We start from the raw sequence: 11,912 nt of genomic DNA, 5'->3' as shown, positions 1-11,912 counted from the left end.
CCCAGTCACTTCTCATTAAGCAGTCTGCTTCTAGTTTGCTAAAACTCTTTTCAGGTAAAAGGTCAGTCTTTTTGGAATTTCCTTCCCTGCCTCTTCTCCTCCCCAAAGTGGCCTCTTGAGATGGGGGAAGAAAACTTGGCCCTTCCTGGAGGTCTTGAGGTGCTCCCCAGGTCCTCACTAGCCTCAGGGTGTGTATTATGCACCTTGTCAGACTCACCCTGCTGACATCCACAGTTCACATCCATTCTCTCTCCATCTCTTCGGGATCCGGAGGTCCTTCGTACTGGTTTCACAACATAAGCCCCAGATTTTTCCTTAGCTGAACATTACCCCTGAGATGAGGCTTTTATTCCAATCCAAATAGTCCTTTCTGCATCCTTTGATTTCACCACCATTTTACCCCCATTGCATCTAAGACCTTGGTTAAGATTCCCAGCCTTCCTCACCCTCCATGGGACAAGCAGAGACATCGAGATGCCTTCTGCCCCATGTCAAGGAGGTCAAAGAATCTCCAAGGTGGGGCCAAACTCAGGCTCTTCCTCTGCTTAACCAAGTTACGCCCTGAATTTCACCATGAGGTGGCTGCTCTGCTTTTGGGGTACCAAATGCAAAAAGAGACAAAAACCTCTCTGTGTTTGGCCTTTAGCTTTGATCTCTAGTGTTTCTCTCTCTCTCTCTCTCTCTCTCTCTCTCTCTCTCTCTCTCTCTCACACACACACACACACACACACACACACACACACAACCATCCTGGGATGTTTTTCAGGGAAGCCATGACATGCTTGGATCTGACCATTTCCCTACCTCCTTCCTTCCTTCCCTCTTCTCTTCATCTGACCACCATATATAAAGGCACGGGCTTTCTACTTCCTCTTCCTCCCTACCTTTCACTTCCTGGTATCATCTTCAGTTCTTCCAGGGGCACTATGCTCTCAGCAACTAGAGCCAATCATGACTTTAGTACTACTTTTTTCAACTAGACCTGACACTTGATTGCAAAAGTTGAGTCTTTGGGATTTAGAAATCCCATCTCTCTCCAAAAAGCCCAACTTTCACAACCCTCCCCAACTCCACCTAAAATAGTAAGGAAATATACTGTTACCTCTTCACTCTGTATGGTATCACATTTTTCTTACCTGGAAGAGTAAGCCTCATAGTTTAGCCTAGACTAGAAGTTAAAGGTTAAAAGGGAATAAGATTTAAGGGACAAATGGAGACAACATTTTCAGGTATTGAAAGTATTATTCATTATAGAAACTAAGAATTCCATATGCAAAGTGTTTAAAATAAGACTGGTCACAAAAGCACAGCTGTAATCATTTTTAATACTTTTACTGAATGTAAAGGAAAGGCAAGCCTGTATGCCAGAGATAAGGAGGGAAAGAGTACATTGCCATGTTGGGACTGATTATTGTGAAAACCTTCTGTTATGAAATAATTACTACCTTTTGAATTTCCATTTGCAAAAATGTTGGGGACATAGAAAATGTGAGAAAGAGTTAAAAATGAAAACAGAATACATTTTGCACTGGGTTTACAAGAGAAGGTTGACTGCCCAATTCAACATCTGAAACCTATAATCTGTTTTTCATATCTCAATTTTGACATGTTTTAGCTTTTCCCAAATCAATATAAACAAAATCAGTTGTCTCATCACCCCAGAAAGTACACAAAAACCTGTGGTATAAAAGGTGTTACAGTAACTACAATTCACAGCTAAAACAAGATCATTGTAAAAGAAAATTATTGACAGAAAATCATTGACTTATGATGGAGACCATTTTGGTAGAAAGGACAAAGAGAAGCTACAATATTAATCACAGTTAACAGAAAGTTGCTTCAGCTATAAGTTTTATGACTAAAACACTCAACTTAAAATGTATATGTTGTTTCTGCTTTCTCTCAATGTGACAGTTGCTAACCCTGATCCATTAAGCAGACAGGCCTGTATGTGAATCTGCTGGGTGAGACAGTATTAACCTCTTTGACATTAGTCTTACTAACCCAGTGGCTCCTGTTTCTTCAGTTAATGTGGATTTGGTGTTAATATTTCCAGGCTTCCAAAGGACATGATTTTAGGTGCCACCCAATCTTTGAGTACAATTATACTCTTTGCTACAAAGTACCCAGTGTCCTAGAAAATCAATAAGTCAGTCCCAATGGATAAGGTTAAACATTTAAAAAATCAATATATCAGGAGGAAAATGTATAGTCTCCAGCCTTCTAGATATTTCAAATGTTATGTTATTTTTAAGTGACATCACCATTCGGGGGCCCATTTTTTCATAAAAGCCCTAATGGTTTAACTGATGTGACGTCTTTAGTCATTACTTAAGAAACCTGAATGCCCCAGATGGCTTCTTGAGCCATGAAGAGGACAGCAGAACACAGAACAGCAGTGACCAGTACTTTATTACTCAAGTACTGTCCTAGAGGCCTGGCCAGATCTCCTTGGTAGGCAAGATACAGGGGGTGCTATGCTCTACAGCACTCTACTCTTCAGAGAGGAAGATTCTGGCTAGGTCTGAAGGCTTCCTCCTGCAATGCCTGAGGTTCTCCTACAGTGCCTCAGCAGCCCTATGAGGACCCAGAGGATGGAGGAATATCCAGAATCTCACTTTCAGTGATTCTTAAGAGAGGGCTTTTCTGTTTTGAAAACCTTTGAAAGCCATTCTTGAAATATAAATCATTCTACTATAAAGACACATGCACACGTATGTTCACTGCAGCCCTGTGTACAATAGCAAAGACCTGGAACCAACCCAAGTGCCCATCAATGATAGACTGGACCAAAAAAATGTGGCACATATACACCATGGAATACTATGTAGCCATAAAAAACAATGAGTTCGTGTCCTTTGTAGGGACTTGGATGAATCTGGAAAACATCATTCTCAGCAAACTGACACAAGAACAGAAAACCAAATACCACATGTTCTCACTCATAGGCAGGTGTTGAACAATGAGAACACATGGACTCAGGGAGAAGAGCATCACACACTGGGGGCAGTTACAGGGGGCTAGGGGAGGGACAGTGGGAGGTGGGGAGGGTGGGGAGGGATAACATGGGGAGAAATGTCGGATATAGATGAACGGGGAATAGAGGCAGCAAACCACCTGGTTATGTATACACCTATGCAAAAACCCTACATGACCTGCACATGTACCCCAGAACCTGAAGTAAAATTTAAAAAAAAAAAGAAAGAAAAATGAAAGCCATTCTCCTAATCCTGGGTTGTATAATCACAATGGGGGGAAGAACAAGCACCTATTATTCTCACCGTTACATCCACCTCCAAGCTAATGTGAAACAGAAGCACATGCCTTGAACTCCTGACCAATTATTGGAGTATAAAAATAACTAGAAAAGATTTCATGTAAAATATCTTAATACAGTTTATTTCAAAAATAATAACTAGAATACAAGAAATATGCACAAGGTGCTGAATGCAGTTATTCTCAGTCCTGGCCACACATTGGAATGACTGGGAAACTTACCAAATTAAAAAAAGAAAGAAAAGTCAGGAATCTTAACTGAAAAGGTTCCAATTTAATTAGTGTGGAATGGAGTTGAAGAATCAGTATTCTTTAAGTTTCCCAGGTGATTCTTATGTACAAAAGCAACTGATTAAAACCACACTATTACAAATACACAGAGAGAGAGGTTCTGTCTACCCAAAAAGCAGAAGTGCAGAAATACCTTGTACAGGATACCAAAGCTTCCAGACACCAAAATGGTCTCCTAGCAACTGCTTCACCTGAAGGCCGCTGAAGTAGCAGCTGTTACGACTAAAAATTAATGGGAGTACAGTTTCCATTCTTGTGTCTCAGTCTGATCACATTACCATTTGCTTTGGTACAGTATTGCCAAAACTCATAATCATAACAATCACCAGAGAAACTTGTTTAAACTAGAGATTCCAGCCGTTTCTTTCCTAGTTTTATTCCATTGATCTGTATACCCCGCCTAGGAAGCCATATACTCAGTAAGAGCCTCAGGTGGTGCTTACAACTTGGCAAGTTGGAGAAACCCTGCTCTAGAATCTGAACTGTTAAAAAGGCCTCTCAGTTCCAGCCTTACAATTTCACCCAGCTTCAATCCATCACATATGTTATTTCTAGAACAATCTTCCCACTTCCTGTATCCATTATGCCATTCTCTGCTGGCTAGCACAGCCTGGCTACATGTTCTCAGGCTGTGTAATTCATGTATTCTTGTTTGAATTCCCCTCCCCTCTGGAAGCACAGGAACTGGGACTGGCCATAGAGGAGATCATTATGGTCTTGAGACTACAGAACACGGAGGTTAGGAAAATCCAAAAACAATAATAAAAAGTCATAATAAAAAGTGAAACTGTATTTGGAAGTCAAGCAGACAATGCAACTAAACAGCCTATCTGAAGCACGTGAGCCTACAAGGCCTACCTGTGTACTCGTTAGAAAGAAGGCATGCAACCACCATAGCAATAATGGCTGACGTTTTTGCACCTACTGTTAAGGGCTTTTCATACATCATCTTACTTCATCTCCACAGTATATGAAGCATATACTACTCTTATCCTAGTTTACATAGGAAAACATGTAGATATTTAAGTAATTTGCCCAATGACACACAACTGTTACCTAATATAGAGCTAGGAACCAAGCCCAGGTCAGCCAGGCTTTGAACTACTGTGCAATAATGTCTCCCACTTACAGAGAATAGAACAAATAAGTAGGTTCTGGAAGCGGCCTCTGTTTCCTCATCTTATGCCCTGGGAACAAGTGGGCTGTAAAAATTCCTATGCTTAGATTGGAGTATAGTATCTAGGTTCTATATTCTGTTTCACATTAGTTTTTCATCATGTTTATGAGAAATGGGTCCATTCTTTTGAATGTATTTCTTACAGTAATAGATTCAAGGAAAATGATAATAAAAAAGAAAACCTGATGTCCCTACTTTTCTGAGAAATGTGGAAGAAAATCCTTTAATAAATTGGTTGTAATATATGTTATAGTGGGAAATAAATAAACTTTGTGTCAAACAAGCCAGGGTTTGCCTCACTGGAAGCTATGTTACCTGGATTAATTACTTCCCTTCTCTGAGCAATGAAGATTCGTCTTAGAGTAAGGATAGCATTACCTAAAACAGAGCTGACAAACTATGACCATGAGCCAAATACAGCCCCACTGGACTATTCTTTAAAACCCTCCCTCCAAAGAAGAATAATTTTCACATTTTTTAAAAGTTGCAAAAAAAAAAAAAAAAAAAAACAGAAGAAAAAGAATATTCAATAGAGTTCCTATAAAACCTGCAAAGTCTAAAATATTTATTAATACTATCTTGCCCTTTATAGAAGAAAAATTAACAACTGCTGACCTGAAAGCAAGACCCCCTAGGTTATCATAAAAAACAAAGCCAAGATGAGATACAGAATCTGTATGTTAAAGTATGTTCTCTCACTAGATCCCAAGCAGACTCCCAGCACTTGGAATTCAAATTTGTGTTTCAGCAAAATTTCAAACGGCCACAGGGCTCCTAACAAAAGAGGGAAATGTCAAAGACTCATTCTGCAAAAGGCAAAGATCTGCTACCTGAATTATTGCTAAGCTTGGTGTAGCATGGAGGTTTTAAAACAGGGAAGGAGACAGGACTTGGAATCTACCATCCTTTAAAATGTCACACAGAAGCATAAACAAATAAAACAAGTAACCTCTGGCATTGTTCTGAAGGGGAGGGAATAAGAATGAGGTGGACTAGACCTTCACTTGACCTCTCCTGTCCCTCCTGAGCAGAACAGCCTCAAGAGATTCTTGGAGGCACAAAGGCTGTTCTGTGTGTGTGTCTGTATGTGCGTGCACATGTGCACATATATATGTTGGTATGTATTTCCAATCTTGAACAAAATGAAAGTCATTTACAATAACATGATAAAAAGCCATGATAGAAATGCTATATAAAGAGGTAACTACATTATGAAAGTCTGAAAGGTCCCTCATCATTGCAGTTAGAGAGAGTTAAGGGTCTCCACCAGGACCTGGAAAGCATTGCGTTCTGTTCCCCTCCTCAGCCACCCACTGTTTCTGGTTAAGGGATTCATACCAGTCGCAAGGAAAATTGGCTTCCATCCAAGAGGGGGGAAGAAAACAAAAACAACTCCACTGTAAAACAGAAAGGAAAATGAGTCTGACAGATTTATTCCTTTCTGCATTTCCTGTTGCTGCTTCCCAAAGTTGGCTTTCAAAAGCAAGACTTTGTCCCTTGAGAATAACCGCTATAGCGTGGCGGCCCTCTCTGAGAAAGATCAGCCTCTCCGTTTTCATTTCTTGATTTTTTTTTAATTCCGGAGCCCCAGAACAAGCCCCAAGTGGCTTCTGTGTCCAATACAAACATGTAATATTCTCTTTTCTTTGTTTTTATAAGACTTTAGAAAAGAAAAAGGAAGGGATTGTTATCAAAGTCCCAAGGACAGAGAAGGTGAACCCAGGCATGGTCCCAGAGGGAGGAAGAAGCCATGTGATATTTGCAGAACAAACAGAAATAATGACAAACTAACACTTTCAAAAAACTGGAACCATTCTCATTCATGTGTCTGCTTAAAAATGTATGTTTTGTAAGTACATGTAAGTGATACCCCAAAGACAGATTCAGGAGATTGGAGATAGGCATGCACATAAGTGCAGACTCGAGCAAAGGATAAAATGATTCCATGAGGGCAGAAATGGTGAACTAATGTATATTACATGTCAAAGTGTCTGCCAATTGGGTATGTTCTTATAAAGAATTAATGTTTCACTCACATTCAATACAGTTGACTTGCTCCAGCTGAAATGGACCTAGATAGCTATTTATTATCTGAATAGCTTTAACACAGTATTCTCCACCCCGCAGCTGAAGTTATTGAGTCTAACATGTGGTATTCATTAGTAGAAATCCTGGAGTGTAATTGTCTAGATTTTAGGCATAAAGCTTTGCAATAAAATTTTGCATTAAAGAAAAGATTTATATGCAGTCTCCTGAGTTGTGCCACCAACATAGTAGAAACAACAACAATTTTCTTTTCCTTTGGCCTAAAACACATTTCACTGGCTTTTTAAAGAGAAATTACATTAAGAAAAATCAGAGCTCCTTTTGCAACAAATTTTTAAAGATATTTAAGATATCCTTTCTGGAAAAATCATTTAGGAAAAATAACTCAATCTGTCTGGAAAGGATAGGGCATAGTGATATCTGTATGCAGGCATTTAATTCCTCCTCCTCCTTTTTTCCAATTCTTCCTCCCACCCTCTTATTTGAGAATTACATAGGGAACTATTAATAATTTGTAAAATAACTTGCTAGGTTTTATTAATTAGCAACTAATATTTTATTCCAATTTCATATAATTTAAAGTATTTTTTTAAAAGAGTCAGAGTCTTACTCGATTGCCCAGGCTGGAGGGCAGTGGCATAATCATGGCTCACTGCAGCCTTGAACTCTTGAGCTCAAGCAATCCTACTGCCTCAGCCCCCTGAGTAGCTAGGACTATATATGTGCACCCCAATACCAAGCTAATTTTTTAAATTGTGTGTGCATGTGTGGAGACAGGGTCTCATTATGTTGCTCAGGCTGTTCTTGAACTCCTGGCCTCAAGTCTCCTCCCATTTCAGCCTCCCAACATGCTGGACTTATGGATGTGAACCACCATGCTCAGCTAAAGTAAATTTTATAATCCATTTTCATTCATTTATTTTCACAAAGAGAAAATTATAATATCAACGGCCTAAAAAAATCAGAAACATTATAAGAGTGAGATGTACGGAGCAGTTTGGGATTTTCATGTCCTTTGTAGGGACATGGTTCAATCTGGAAACCATCATTCTCAGCAAACTGATATAAGAACAGAAAATCAAACACCACATGTTCTCAGTCATAGGTGGGTATGAGAACACATGGACACAGAGAGGGGAGCATCACATACTGGGGTCTGCTGGAGTGGCCAGTGGAAGGACAACATGGAGAGAAATGCCAGATATAGGTGACAGGGGGATGGAGGCAACAAACCACATTGACATGTGTGTACCTACGCAGCAATCCTGCATGATCTGCACATGTACCCCAGAACCTAAAGTACGATAAAAATGGAAAAGTACACCCAAAATGGAAAAGTTTTAGATCCTTATTTTTTAAATGTTGAATAAAGCATTTAAGATAAGGTCATCAGACATTGAATATTTTACTTAAAGCTTTACTACCACCAGCTCCACAATAATCTAAGGACTATGAAACAGGAAGTCACATGAAATGAGCTGGAATTTCAAATCCTAGCACATTTGTGTACATAAAAAAAATACATTGCTTATATTTCTTTCCTTTTTAAAATGTGTGATTTTTCATTTCTATCAAAGTAATATGTATACATATTTTTAAAAATCAAATAGTACCTGTGAAAGAATGAAATTGGACCCTTGCCTTACACCACATACAAAAATTAACTTAAAATTTATCTAAGACCTGAACATAAGATCTAAAACTACACAAAACTCTTAGAAGAAAACATAGGGTGGTCCTCATGACATTGGATTTAGCATGGTTTCTTGGATGTGACACCAAAAACACAGACAAAACAAAAATAGATAAATTGAACACATCAAAATAAAAAACTACTGTGCATCAAAGAACACCAAACAGAATAAAAAAGCAAGCTCCAAAATGGGAGAAAATATTTGCAAACCATATATCTGATAAGAGGTTAATATCCAGAATATGTAAAGAACTTCTACAACTCAACAATAATAAAAAAAATTAGTAATTCCACTTAAAATGGGCAAAAAATTGAATGGATATTCCTTCAAATAAAATATACCAACAAGTGTATGAAAAGATGTCCAGCATCACTAATCACTCAAACAATGCAAATAAAAACTGTGATGAGATATCACGTCACATTCATTATTCTCTTATAAGAAAAGAAAATAAGTGTTAGGAAAAACCTGGAGAAATTGGAAACTTTGTGTACTATTGATGGGAATGTAAAATAGTACAGCACTTAGGAAAACAGTGTGCCAATTTTTCAAAAAATTAAAAGTAGGATTATCATATAATCTAACAATTCCACTTCTGGGCATATATTTAAAAGAAATTGAAGTAAGGGCTCAAAGAGATATTTGTATACCCATGCTCATAGCATTATTCACAAAACCCAAATGATGAAAGCAATGCAAACGTTCATGAACAGATGGGTGCATAAACAGAATGTAGTATATACATACACTGAATTATTACTCAGCTTTTAAGAAGTAAATTCTGGCACATACTACAACATGGATGAATCTTGAGGACATTATACCAAGTGAACTAAGCCAGTCATAAAAAATATGTTACTCCACTATATGAAGCATCTAGAGAAGTCAAATTCGTAGAAACAGGAATTAGAATGACAGTTGTCAAGGCTGGAGGGGGAAATGAAGAGCTGTTTAATAGATCCAGAGTTTCAGTTTTGTAAAATGAAAAAGTTCTAGAGATTGATAACAATGTGAAAATGCTTAGCACTACTGAATTGCCTATTTATAATGCAAGTCCATCCAGGATTTATGCTAATTAAGGTTTTTTTCCCTATCAAGAAAAAGACTCCTATGAAAAGAAAATAATAGCTCAAGGAAAAAAATGTAAAGTTCTCCACAATAATTATATTTCATTTAAATTTGGAAATAAAAAAAGGATCTGAAGCAACAATTGATGTTATCCCATTATCCTAATAGATGCCATGTAAGGTACTAATCTACACAGGGTCCTCTTTATACAACATATGCTACATTTTATTGAGACTTAACGTATGAAGCTTTCTCTTGAAGGCACAGATACTTTGCCAAATAGGCTTAAAATAGTCACTTAAAAATAGTCAAGATGGTGGCTGCCTGAGTCTGCTTGTTCTGGTATAACAAAATAATCTGAAAGTGGGTAACCTATAAGAACAGAACTTTATTTCTCGCATTTCTAGAAGCTGAGAAGGCCAAGTTTAAGGCACCAGTAGGTTTGGTGTCTGGTGAGGACCTAGTCTCTACTTCCAAGACGGTATCTTGAATGCTGCTTCCTCCAGAAGGTACAAAGGCTGTATCCTCACATGGTGAAAGAACAAAAGAGAGCAAACTCACTCCCTCAAGCCCTTTTATGAAAGCTCTAATCCCATCCATGGGGGCTGTACCCTCATGACTTAATCACTGACTAGAAGTCCCCCACCTTGTAACACTGTCACATTAGTGATTACATTTCAATATGGATTTTAGAGGAGACAGAAATATTCAAAACAAACCATAAGGTAAATTTTATATTTTGTGTATTTCATGACAATTAAGATGTTTTTAATTTAAAAATAGTTTTTTAAAAGTCAAATAGTGGGGTTGGGGCAGGTTTAAAAAGAATTAAATGGAAAAAAAGCAGTCAAATTGTGACTGTTAATGGCTACAAGGTTTACTTGCAAGACAATGAAAATGTCCGAAAATTAGACTGAGGTTATATTTGCAGAACTCTATAACTATACCAAAAGTCATTGAATTACGTACTTTAAATTGGTGAATTATGTGGTTTGTGGATTATATCTCAATGAATAGAACAAAAAGGCTGAATCAGAGAGAAGTCCTCCTGCTTAACTGCCTGAACTGGGACATTGATCTTTTCTTGTCTTCAGACCCAAGCTGACCTTGGCTCCTCTTGAGTCTCCAGCTTGCGATCTCTAGGACCGGAACTTATTCCATAAGCTTTGCTGATTCTTAGGACTTTGGACTCAGACTGGAACTACATCATCAACTCTCCTGAGTCTCCAGCTTACTAATTACAGATTTGAGGACTTTTCAGCCACCATAATTGTGTGAGCCAATTTCTTACACACGCACGCACACACACACACACACACACACAAACATATGCACATGCACCCTATTGGTTCTTTCTCTGGAGAACCTTAAAATAGCCCCACATCTCTAAATAATATGTTCAACTTATTTATTGATATTAACTTTCTTCAACAGAAGATAAGAATCCAGCTCTCATCCCTATTTAAGTTATATTACATCGCAACGTTGATGGCATATTACTACATTATGTTCTACAAGGCTCTGTCTTAGCTGACTTGAAAGGGGAATTATCCTTGTTGGCTTGATAAAGTGAGCAGCTGCATTGAAGATGCCCAATTAGCAAGCAACAGCGAGTGGTTTCTAAGTAGTGCAAGCAGCCTCTAGGACCTGAAGGCAGCCTGCACTGACAATCCGCAAAAAGATGGAGCCCACAGTCATACAACAACATGGAAATCATTTTGCCAACAGCTTAAATGTGGTTGGAATCGGCTCTTTCCCAAGTTCAGTGAGACTGCAGCCCCATTTGGAAACTGAATTGTAGCCTTGGGTGACCCGAAAGCAGAGAGCCTTGCCGAACTATGCCTGAACTTTTATCACACAGAAACTAAGATAAAATGTCATGCATGTGCCTGTTGTCCCAGCTACTCAGGAGGCTGAGGCCAGAGGATCACCTGAGCCCAGGGAAGTCAAGGCTGCAATGAGCCGTGATTATACCACTGCACTCTAGCCTGGGTGACAGAATAAGACCCTGTCTCAAAAAAAAAGAAAAAGATAAAAGAAAAATATGTGTTGTCTAGGCCAGTAGACTGGTGGCAATTTGTTATCTAGCAACATAAAAAAATACAATGGATTTTTTTTCAACTTTATTAGCAAATGTATTATTATTTAAAATTTATATTATATTAATTTCTGATTATGATTCTTGTTCTTTGAATACTTTTGCAAATGTCAATTGTGTCCAGGTCTAATTATGAAGGAAGGGAAGAAAAAATAATCTGAAGACTTCTACAATTGATAACAAAAATATAAAACTTCTCTCCTCCCTATATCCATATCCTTTGCAATATAATTTTGTAACTCCTTTCATGAAGATATCGAGT

The sequence above is a fragment of the Saimiri boliviensis genome, chromosome 3 (assembly GCF_048565385.1).
Source record: "Saimiri boliviensis isolate mSaiBol1 chromosome 3, mSaiBol1.pri, whole genome shotgun sequence".
Taxonomy (NCBI): domain Eukaryota; kingdom Metazoa; phylum Chordata; class Mammalia; order Primates; family Cebidae; genus Saimiri; species Saimiri boliviensis.
This window is presented reverse-complemented; position numbering follows the sequence as displayed.